Genomic DNA, 12,992 nt, shown 5'->3' on the forward strand with positions numbered 1-12,992 from the left:
TTTGGTTAGTATGTCAAACCGAAAACCAAACTCATTGCCTTCGAGTCAATTCTGAATCATAGTGACAATACAAGACAGAGTAGAACTGCCCCATAGGGTTCCCAAGGCTGTAATCTTTATGGAAGCAAATGCCACATCTTTCTCCCGCGGAGCAGCTGGTGGGTTTCAACAGCCCACCCTTTAGTTAGCAGCCAACAATTTTAACCACTGCACCACCAGGGCACTGAATTAAAATTTCTTTCGAATTATAGGTTTGGAATGTAAAACAATAAGCCTGATTTTAAGTATACATTGAGCTCACATACATTTATAGATGAACACTGTATATACTCAATGAGAATTTCAGAAACTAGGCAAAAATAAAAAATAAAAGGGGAAGGAAGAGAGAGAAGATCCTTCACTAAAATCTTTATCAAACAATTAGTCACCGTTGGGAAATGTGGTTCAATTTCTTTGATAGTGTGAAATTTAAACAAAAGAATAATTATTTCACTAGTTATGGAAACTAAGCTGTCGTGCTGTCTTTAGGGAAACCATTGTGATTAAAGACACATTCATCCCCTTGCACACAGAGTGCTACAAAATGATTTCCATTGGGAGAATAAGTCTACTTTTAATTTAAGAGAATTGATGCTGTGAGTTCATACATAGTCTTTTATCCCCCAGTCATCAGAAAATAACCACTCATATACAACTCTCTGGGTATTAAAAGGGCATCTGAAGTTTATATGTAAAATGAGTAAATATCACTAAATATATGAACTCCAAAGAGAAATTCCTTACACTGAAAAATCACTAACACGCAGACAGAAACTTAATTTTTCTTGAAAAAATTAGTCAGTTATGATTTTTCTTGAATATCTAAAATATTAGTTGACCTGGACTTTACAGGATGGTTAACTATGTGGAATCAAGACAATAAATAATAAGCTTACATTAATTAAATAACTAATATATGCAAGAAAGATTAAATGCGTAATTTATTAAAGGGTATGAGCCTTGGTGGCACAGTGGTTAAGACCTACAGCTGCTAACCAAAAGGTCAGCAGTTCTAATCCAACGGGTTTTAACCAACTCTGAATCTAAAATTTTCTATCAAAATTTACTTGAAGCTTTTATGTTGCAAGTGGTGAGCTTTCCACAAACACAGTCTTTAGTTGTTAATCATAAACCTTTTGTCTTTGTTAATTGAATGATGATTCTTTCCAGAATGCAAAAGATACACAGGTCAAGTTGAGCAGGTATAATGATTAGCATTATGTCTTAAAAACCATCTCTTTTCGCTACAATAGAAATTTATACATGTTTGAAAAACCCTATCTCTCTGTCCATTTTATTACATACTTTGTAATATTTTGGTTCAAAATATTTGTGCCAGAAAACTCACACACCTTGCATTAGATGGCTCATGGTCACAGGGCGTACCACAAGAACTCTCTGTATTCACCTCTTGAGTGTATTCAGCATTCAGCAGCTCACAGCCGTAGATTCAGGTGGTGTAGCATGATGTTTTTATGCACCACTTATATATCTGGCAGCCTTTCAGGAAGCTCAACTTGGTGTTCAAATCATTCATGCATTGTTGGCTCCGCAGCTTAGTGGGTAATGCTAAGAAATAACGTCACCTCTTTGAACAGTCAGAATCAGCTCGATGGCAATGGGTTTGGTTTTGGTTTTAAGTAGGTATAAAATAAAATAACACATTAAATGCATCTAGCTCATTGCCTGTTCTATAGTAGTCAATCAGTAACTATTATTATTGCTATTATTTGTATTAACCCCAACCCAAGGGGAGGATTGTTATTTAATGGGGCCTTATCAAAGAATGGAAGTCCCTGGGTAGCACAAACAGTTAAGTGCTAGGCTAATAACCAAAAGGTTAGCAGTTTGAATCTACCCAGAGGCACTTTAGAAGAAATGTCTGGTGATCTACTTATGAAAAAAATCACAGCCATTGAAAACTCTATGGAGCATAGTTCTAATTTAAAACACGTGGGGTCGCCATTAGTCAGAATCAACTTGAAGGCAACTGGCTGGTTATCATAGAGTGCACAGAGTTAAGTATAAGGACTGTCAAACAAAAACACAGACATTTTCAGTTATGTTGGAATTATAGAATAAAGAAACATACCTACAAGCTAATTAAGATTAAGGCTCACATTTTCCCTTAAGAAAAGCAGTAATAAATTGGGCTTTTTTATCTATCCCAGCTTAAAGACTGTAAGCCTTATTAAAAACACAGTAAATAATGGCTTCTCATTTATTTGATTTATTCAGATTTAAAAAAACTAGAGAGATGCACATCCTGAACGTATTATAGATCCCAAACTCCTGTACTGCAGAAGGAATGGAGTAAGCGTATATTCCACACTCTAGAAGAAAAAACCAATGTTTTAAAGGCTGAGAGTATTTCACTTAAACTCTGACACATGGTAGAGATTTTTTCCAGCTAAACTGTAAATAATTGAAAATAGAAATGTCTCACAGCTCTAGGGTGAACTTGGTAGGTAAGCCAAGATTTAAGAGGTCAGAGAGTTATTTCTTTGTGATTTGATTTTTCACCTACCTAAGTCCCTTAAGAAGCCCTGCTGGTGCAGTAGTTAAGAGCTCGCTGCTAACCAAAAGGTCCTCAGTTCTAATCCACCAGTCGCTCCTTGGAAACCCTATGGGGCAGTTCTACTCTGTCCTACAGGGTCGCTGTGGGTTGGAATCAACTCAGCAGCAAATTCCTTAAGGCTCTGAGGAGCTTATAGGACCTTATAGCAAGCTTATAGGCCAGAGTAGAACAGTCCCATAGGGTTTCCTAGGCTGTAATCTTTAGATCACCAGGTCTTCCCCTCTTCCACCCATCCCCCACCCACCTCCGCAGAGTAGCTGATGGGTTCAAACCACTGCCTTTTCTGTTAGCAGTGCTCAACCATTGCACTACCAGGGCTCCTTATGCTAGACTGTGGAAATACTAAACTGATTAAGACAATGTTGCTGGCTTAGAGTTCTTCAGAGTCCAGTGGCTCTAGAAGCATGCAAATGGTAAGCTACTGTATGGCACAATGGCAATAGTTATCAAAGAACTGCCACAATGCACAAGGTGCTATGAACACCTGGAGAAAGGAGCCCTGGCTTCTAACCAGGCTATAGAAAAGACTGAGGTGTAACACTTGCGCCACTGGGGGCTGGGATCTTAGATTCCTAGGGCTGCCATACATAACAAAATACCACAAAGCGGGTGGCTTTAAAGAACAGAAATTTATTTTTCTTACAGTTGTGGAGGCCAAATTCAGCATCTCAGCTGTGTCTATTCCTGCTAAGGGCTTGAGACAGAAACTGTTCCCTGCCTCTCTCCCAGCTTCTAGTGGCTACCAGCAATCCTTGGCATTCCTTTGCTGCTAATAGATATATCTGCTTCCATCCTCACATGATGCCTCCCCCTGGGTGTGTTTGACCCAGTTTCTGTGTCTGTCCTACTCTAAGAAGCCACTCAGAAGCAATTAGGATCGGGACCCACCCTACACCAAAAAGACTTCCTGAATTTAACCGATAACTTTTGCAAAGACAACCCTATTTCCTCAAATAAGGTCACATTCACCCATGCAAGAGTTAGGACTTCAACATATCTTTTGGGGAAACACAGTTCAATCTGTAACAGCTGGCTTCATAATAACTGCATTGGAGAGCCTCAGGGGCAGCAATCTGGTTGCAAAGGACTAGCCTGAAACTGTTTGCATAGCATTTTATATAATATTGAGATAATGGAAGTTGTTCACAAGGGAGAAAATATGGAGAGGAGTTGACAGACATTATGAGGTGTGCTAAAGTCACTCCAAGTTTCCTTTCCCTCTTGGTGCCGCAAGTAAACTCAACTAAGTGTTTAAAGATGAGTAGAGGTTTGCCAGATTGGAATGATGAGCAAGGGCATCCTTGGCAGGTAGACAACATAGAAAAAGGGAATTGAAGGAACTACAATAGTTTTATTAGGTGGGAAATGGGTCTCAGTTCTAGCAACACATTAGAATCTTTTGGCATGCTTTTAAAAAATACCAATGCCCAGGTCTCACCCCAGCCCAATTAAATTATAGGCTCTGGGAGTGGGGTCTTGGCATCGGTCTTTCTTAAAAGTTCCCAAGATGATTCTAGTGTGCTGGAGAACTATTGATCTAGCACGTTGTGTATGTGAGGGTGCAGGATTGAGAGGTAGTAGAGGGTGATGCTGGAGAGGTGGCACTCCCATTCAGATCATGAAAATTAGGTTTCATCATAGCAGCAAAGTAGAGAACACTGCAGAAATTTTTAAATAGGAGGTGGTGTGGTGCAATGGGTCATTTTGGAAGAAGTGCAAAGAATGAATTGAGTAAACTAGATAGGAGGTAGGGAGACCAGTTAAGAGCTAATTGATAAAATCGCCTTAAACAAAAACTCAGTTCCTACACAATGCCCTGTCCTTACATTTTTGGGTGCAAACTTTCCTTCTTTACATGAGCACAACCAATAGTGTAGTTCTGCACTTTGCTTTTCACTCAATATCATCTTCCAAATGAAGTAGGACATTAATAGGGATTTGGGGAGAGCAAGAAAAAGATCTAAGGACAAATAAATTCCAGAAATACTGAGTAAAATAAAATTAAATAGCTGTATTTGTTATAGAATCACTTGCTTTTCATATGATAATATAAAATACGAGGTGGCCATAAGATGTAGCATTTCCCAGTATCAGATCTCTTTTCTCATTGAACAACTATCCAAAAGTCTCAAAACGCATGCTCCCTAGAATATAGTTAAGAAAATACTGGATATTTTAGAATGTGGCATCTATAGCACAAGCAATATTATGGTGCTCATGGATATACTGTGAAACAAGTTTTGACTTACCCTGTTGCTGTAGCACTATTGAATGCCTTCAACAGTCACAGGAGTGAGATACAGATAACCGAGTTTCCTTCTCTGCACTCCCAAATCCCACATGATAGTGGGGGTGAAGTTGTTTAGCAAGTGTCCCTGAAATAACAGTAGTGGTGTTACACAAAAATCTATGCATGGGGCTATGCAAGAGGGGAATCTAGCTTTCAACACTAACCCTGATAAAGAAGCGAGACGACCTTCCCATCTATGGGAGGAGAACGTAACCATCACTTGCATCAACGGAGCACATCCAGCAAAGACAATACAGAAAGAACAGAGCATTCAGGTCACAGAGAACCGCAGGGCCAAGCAAAGACCGTGCCTAGAACTAACTGGCAAAATCAAGGAAGCAGTCTGAATAAACAAATTATAAAGACTTGAGGGGGAGGGGGATTAGAGATATATAAATGAAGTCTGAAAATACAGGCTCTCAAAGGAAAAAGTTACAGTATTAACATAGATGGTGATACTTGGTGAGTTAAGGCTATCACATGTCATAAATAAGATTCAACAGAATTTGAAAGGGTAACACACTTTTGGCCAGATTCTGTTCTGTTAGACACCCTGACCAAAGGCTTTCTCCAATTTATTTGTGATAAAAGGCAGCAGTTTTATTAGAACCATCTCTTAGTCAAAGAAACACAGCCAAAATCCAAAAAGCCCCAGACCTTGACCAGATGCCTTTGTCAGCGCAAGTCCTAAGAGGGATGTTTCTGTGATGCTCTGGGCAAAACTCTTTGTTACTAGGTAGATTTTAGCCCTAAGTCCCTCTTTAGTCCTCTGTGAGGCAAGCTAGCAAGGCTACTGTGAGAAATATAAGGTTTCCTTTGACATTCTTGCCTCAGGCTTGCTTAAGCAGATTCTTTAGCATCCTTTATCTCAGATACAAACTCAGCCCTTGTAGTCTCATCAGCGTAAATGACAAGAAGAAGCATGGAAAGATGAATACAAAGAAAAATGAGCATTTTTGCATCTTTCCCTAAAGTCTGGAATAGACCCAGCCAAGTCACTCCCTACATGCCTTCTTTCCTGCCATGGGTATTACAGGGGGTATGTAGATGGGTGGGAGTCCCCTCCTATTAAAAATGCCACCATTACTCCCTAGTACTGTAGCCTGATGAGATCTCTGAGGTTTGAATGCGTAACATAAGACAGTGTTTGTATTATAGACCAGGAAGCCTCTCCTTCCTGTGAGGTACAAGGAAATGAATTACTTGGATACAGACACATCTCCCACCCCTCCTACTCAGTACTCTTAGGTGTCTGCTTGACCTGTCAGTGAGAGAATGAGATATACTTCTATCCAAGTTCTGCAATAACCTGACATGGTAGTACTTGAGCATGGAACAGTCAGCTTCCCAAGGATGGACCTCAGAATTAGACAGGTTTACCCATCTATCACAGGCAATGTTGGACAACCTCGGAACTCCCCCACAACATGGCAAAAGCTTTTCCCCTAACCATCCCAACTGCCCTAGTTTGAAAAGGGGTGCAGTTCGAGAAGACTGACCTATTTTGACTTTTTCTTTGTATATCCCACAAGCCAACACTTACCCAGAACTCTGTACAGTTTGGAAACTCTGGAAAATGTAGATCAGTGCATAAAATGTGAGATATATCTTATTGTATCATAGAATTATATCAGTTAGGCATCAGACAGACATCTCACAATGTATAATGAGATTTCCAGTCAAGATGATACAGATGATCAAAATGAAATTAACTCCAGATTTCATAATTTTTCATAATGATCCAATATACCGTTCTGAATAATATTGTCAACCATGTAGACAACAAATGTCCTGATAATGATTAGATCAATGCTTCAGTCCAATTGATACAGCGGTGGGGAATAAGCAAGGAGAATATAGATCCTCCATATATCAGCCCAGTCAATTTGTGGACCAGTATTTAAGCATATTTAAGCCATGGAATTAATATTTGCAGAATCTGCTATCTTTAGTTTTTTTGTTTGTTTGTTTTTTTAACTGTAATGGTTTTGATGGTAAAGAGAGATTGTTTTCCTATAATTTCAAAGTTTGAAAAGAATATTCAAAATTGGTATGATAATTCTCATAGGTCAAAGTATTTGTAATGAAAGTATTTTCACAGGGCATATACCCAGGATATGCAGTGTGTGTGCTTGTGTGTGTATATGTGCGTGTGAGTGTGTGTGTATGTGCATATTTAGGAGCCATCTGGGATTTGTAGAGGTAACTATCTCAGAGGTCAGGAAATTTTTGCTGTAAAGGGACAGGTAGTAAGTATTTTCAGCTTTTTGACCCATACAGTCTCTGTCCCAACCACTTGGTTCTGCTATTGTAATGCAGAAGCAGCCACAGACAATATGTAAATGAATAGACAGAAGTGGTGATGCACCAATAAAACTTTATTTACCAACACTAAAATATCAACTTCACATAATTCCTATGTGACGTGAAATACTATTTGTAATTTATTCAACCATTTAAAAAATGTAAAAATCATTCTTAGCTGACAAGACATAAAAAAAATCAGCATGCCGTAGTTTACCAATCCCTAGTCTATCTCCATAGATATCACTAGCCAATTCAGAAAACAAAAAAGCTTTGACCAAAAAATGCAAATATTTAACTAATTCATGTAGAAATAGATTTTTTAAAACTTGAGATTAAAAAAATAATAATAATCTAATTTTGCATCATGAAAACACAATGATTAAAAACTAAAATCCATTTGAATCAGTCAAAATTATTACATTTCTTTTTTGCACTGATACCAAAATAGCACCTATACATTATGTGCCCACTGTTGTGCTGAAAAATCTATTATTTCATCTAAAAAAGAAAAATATAGTTTGTGTTTGAGTTTGTTTTTAAATCAAAGTGGGCCTTTTTGGCTGCATAGAAGTATGTCAAGAATAATTAAATAATCTCTTGTCACATCATCACAGCTAGTCCTTGAGTATCTTGCTTTTTCTATCTCATGGAAAACAAAAACCTAAGCAATCTACCAATGTGTTTGTTTCTCTAGTGCTTCAAAAATCAGTTTACAAAGCTGTCAGTTGCCATGGAAACAAAAGAATATAAGTTGTAATACACAAAATATGTCAAAACATGGCATGGATTATCAGATCCATCTAGTGAGTAAGAAAGACCTTTGCAACCCTGCCAGTTGATTACAGGATTTGTGTCCCATGAGGGAGAGATTTGGTATTCCATCAGGGAATATCATATTACTGTATTGATTCCATTGTGTTTATCTTCAGCAAGTGTTCTGTGCAATGTTATCAGAGACAAAAACTATACAATACGAGTTTCAACTTTGGGCAAAAAAATTAAGATTTTCATTTTCTCTGAAGTAAACCCAGAATACAATTTAATCTTTATTTCCAGGGAGGAAGAAAATTCCCTATTAAGTTTATGTTAAACATTCCTTTTTCTACAGTCATGCCTTCTAACTTTGTTTTTTTATGTTAATTAAATAATTTGTACAATGTGAGCAAAATAATTTTCCAAATAACTATTAGTATAGAAGACCATGGATCATATATATTCATATTAATTCATTTTACTTTCCCAAAATCCAGGTTTCCCTAAATTAGTTTCATTTTTTTTGTCTTAAACTCACCTATTTCTGTTCTTTAGTATTTTCCTATTGAAAATTGTTCATATCTATGAAAGTGAATTGGTTATTACACATAAGTATTTATCACATACACCTCTTGTTTTCATTGGAAACAAGCCACATAAATATCAGTCATCACCAAATAATATACAGAGAAAGGAATGAAAGGCCCTAGGGCATTTTAAGAACTGGATTTTAAAATAATGCATCAGGTGGTCAGAATGGTCAGAGGGATTTAAAGCTAAAAGAAAGTAAATAAAAATATATTGACAAAACATGGCTCTTCAACCCATTCACTGGCCTCTTGAACCCATAAAGTGAGGAAATTTTCAATAAAATATGGTTCTTTTATACCATTCCAAATACCTTGTTATTGTCCAACAAGTGCTTTTTATATGAATGAATCTATGCTAAGTAAATACGTATATACTTTCACTCTGAAATGTGACGTATATTCATCAGAAGTTCTACAGAAACAAGAAAAGGAGGTTAAAAATGATTTTCACAAAGTTATCTGATACCACAGGTGAGAAGTTATACAACTGAAAGTACAGTCCAAAATAAAATCTGTCCATCGCCCTCAACCATAAATATATCAATGACACCAAATTCCTAATCTACAATCATTTGTCTATTACAATCTTTCTTTCTAAAAGTTATTACAAGATGACCACTTCTTTTCCCTTCACAGAGAGCATGGTCATCCACATGGGTTTTTTCACTGTAATATTTTTGGTGTATCACCAACCCTCTCTGAAATTCAGTCTCTTCATTTGTAAAATGAAGATAAGAATATCTACTTCAAGATTCTTTGGGGAGAATCAGTGAAATTATGTACATACAAATATTTGGCAAACTGGAAAGCACACAGGGTAAATCATTTATTATTTTCATGATCTCCTATAATTACAGTATTTCCACAGTTTCCTTCAGTTTACCCACTCCCCAGCACCACCATAATGGCAGTGATTAAAATAAGTGAATGATGAGGAAATTCCAGCCCGCTTAGTGTATTACGCCATTTAAACCCTCAACCTTTTTTTTTTTTTTTTTTCCATGCCTTTATCCAGTTTGGTAAAACCAATCAGGGGAACTTGGACCACATTTGGAAAACAACAATGATGGGAAGGCAAATCAAGTAAATAAAAATTTTTGAGCATATATCATGTGTCTGGCATCATGCTGGAAATTTTCAGATTATTTTAAATCTTTAGGGTAAAACATAATGGAAATATTATATCCATTATTTAGATGGGAAACCTGATATTCAGTTTATAGGGCTCAGGGTACAGGGAACAGTGTTATGACATTAGCTCCGTCTCTCCAACATGCTAGATAATGGAATATTTTTCAACCTCTTTACCACATCTACCAAAAAAGTCCCTCAGTTGATAGCCTCCCCAAACCCCATCTATGTGGAGGAATTAGATGTAATGACAAAGGTGGTTGTGAATCAAATACACTGAGTATCAATCAAGGGGACTTTTTTTGGGGGGGCGGGGAAGGAGAAAGTAGCCCTCAGTGAATAACTAACATAGGTGATTCAGTAACTAAAAGAAAGGAGCCAAATATCATTTCTAAATAGCGCACACCATCACCCAGAAGTTAATTCTTTCCCAAATCCTTTTCTTCAGGCCACTCTCACCCGACCTTACCCTTGCTCATATGTGAAACAACAGTTCCCCTTTTTGCTCCACATACTGGCAGTGACTTATCTTTCATCTCCAGTGGAATGAGTTATTTTTCAAAACAACATATGTACTGTAATAAGATGGCCATGGGGTTCAGGTTAGCACAGAGAGGTTTTGTGAAGAATAGACCTACTTTATTCCTATGTATTATATAACCAACATTCATTACCAAAGCCTTAATTTAAAAGTTTAGACATCTCAGCAAAAATTTAAGAAAGGATTTCCTTTATAGAGCTTTTCCTCATTTTTTAATTGTCCTTATCCCTATTTAATTAAAAAAATGAACAAGTCTCTAGTGGTAAAAGGCTCTTGTTTTTCCTGGTTCATTTCAGCATAGAAAGAGTTTGGTTGTGAAAAGAGCACAGGCTTTGAAGTCAGAAGATGTGTGATAGCTACTCAGTATCTACATGATCTTGGATAGGAATCTTAAACTTAAAAGCCCCAATTTCCTCATGGGGTTAATAATGACAACCTTGACTAACATTGCTTCTGGGACAATAGGATGCAGATGTGAGAAAGTGCTCTTAAAATGGTAAAGCTCTTAATTTTCCCACTTTTTCCCACTATGGCTTGTTCTCATTCAGCCATTTGTTCAGGAGCAAGAAATATTTCTAGAGTGCCTTCTATGAGTCAAGCATTATACTAAGTGCAGTAAAGAGTAACTTCTATTAATACTTGTACAGAATTATCATAAGAGAAAGAGACTGGTGTCTTTAAATTTTTGCACATTTTATAGGGTGGAGAGAAAATTATGCTTGGAGAACAGCAAAGTAGCCAAAGGTCTTCACTTTATATTGGAGTAATGAAGAATCTGGATATGAGTTATGATATGAAAGTAAATTGATAGTTTTGACAGAGGGAACAGCATGAGTTATATTCAACGAACTCCACACTTGCTCTGTCAGGGTTATGGTGGTGCCATATGGGGAAAATTATACAAGGCATTGAAAATCAAGCAAAGGATTATAGATTTTATTTTAGTAGGAAACAGAGAGTCTTTGAAAATTTTGTATATAATAAATAAGACACAATCACAGGTGGCATTTCCAGAATAGTGGTATGAGAAGTTCAAGGAATTCTCTCTTCAGTGATGAACCACTTACTGAAGAGAATTATTAGAAAATAAGAAGAAGAAGATAAATAAGTTTAAAAAAGCAACCATTGAAAGTCTCTGGTAACTATCCTAAGGTTATACAGCAAATGGGGAAATATACACTCAAGAAATAATAAAAAGATCAATCCATTAGGAAGATATAACAATTAAAAACATATATGTACCTAATAACAAAAAACCCATTGCTGTTGAGTCGATTCCAACTAATAGCAACCCTATTCTCTGTTAGTATACTAAACACCATTAACTTGTACACTTAGAGTGAGTAAACTGTATGAGTTATAAATTATATCTCAATAAAACCTTCAAAAGTAAGAATATGACCAAAAATGTAGGAGGAGGATTATAGTGGGAAGAAGCTGAATACTGGGGTGAAAGTTGAGGGTTTTTGCAATAGTCCAGTCAAGAAGTACAAATGAGCCGAAGAAAGGAGGAATATAATCATTTATTAAGTAGTAATTGGGCATATATCATATTTGATATGGCCCAAACCTTTATTCGCAATCTATTTTCCATTACTCGGAGCCCTGGTGACGCAGTGGTTAAGAGCTCAGCTACTAACCAAAAGGTCAGCAGTTTGAATCCACCAGCCACTCCTTGGAAACGCTATGGGCGGTTCTACTCTGTTCTTTAGGGTCACTATGAGTTGGAATCAACTCGATGGCAATGGGTTTGGTTTTAACAGGTTCCCATTACTTCTCTTCACATATCCTATATGGCAGCTAAACTCAGTATCCCTCTAAACTAAGGTGGCAGTAAGAGAATGGTAAAGATGACCCCAATTAAAAATGTCCAGTTACTGCTTTTCTTTTTCCATTTCCTATACACAGACTAGACTTAATTATTCAATAAGTTAAAAAGTCCAGCACCAAGTGTTAGACAGGATAGGCTAGATTATTCTACTGCAGTGGTGCTCAAACTTTTAGCTTGCATCAGAATGCCCTGTGAGGGAGGTGGGGGAGGTTGTTAGTATTCAGATTGCCAGGCCACATTCCGAGAATTTCTGACCGATTATGTCTGGAGTGGGGCCTGAGAATTTGCATTTCTAATAACATTCTTGTTGAAGCTAATGTTCTTTGTCCAGGAACCACATTTTGAGAAACACTGTGCTATGTTTAAAAATACGTTCCCAAGTCCCTGTGGCTTACCACAACAAAAGATCATTTGTCTTGTGTGCTACTAGTCCATCATAGGCCAGGGGGGATGGGGTGGAGGTGGGTTCTCTGCTCCACAGAGTCACTCAGGAAGGCAGACTGGGTTCCATCTCTATAGTTACACCATCCAGGACTCATTACCTCCTTAGTTACCAAATGAGGAGAAGAGAGACATGGAGATCGCACAGCTACTTTCCTCTGCTTTGGCCTAAAAGTGATACATATCATGTCTACTCAGCACCTATTGACCAGAACTAGTCATATGACCCCCACCTAACTTGAAGGGGGGCTAGGAATTCTTCAGTCTTCCCAGATGAGAAATAAATTGGACATTAATGATCTCTAATTGTTAAATATTAGAATTTATCTACTTACAGGCATTAGCCTTAGCTAATTGAACTCAGTGTTATAAGGAACACAAATGATCTACCTATACACAGCTTCTGACCCTCGAACCTTATAGTGTCTGATTAAATATAGTTATATAAATACAAATATAATAATGACCTATATATCATAGTAAAAAAAAAA

Source organism: Trichechus manatus, unplaced genomic scaffold (genome assembly GCF_000243295.1).
Source record: "Trichechus manatus latirostris isolate Lorelei unplaced genomic scaffold, TriManLat1.0 scaffold00009, whole genome shotgun sequence".
Lineage (NCBI taxonomy): Eukaryota > Metazoa > Chordata > Mammalia > Sirenia > Trichechidae > Trichechus > Trichechus manatus.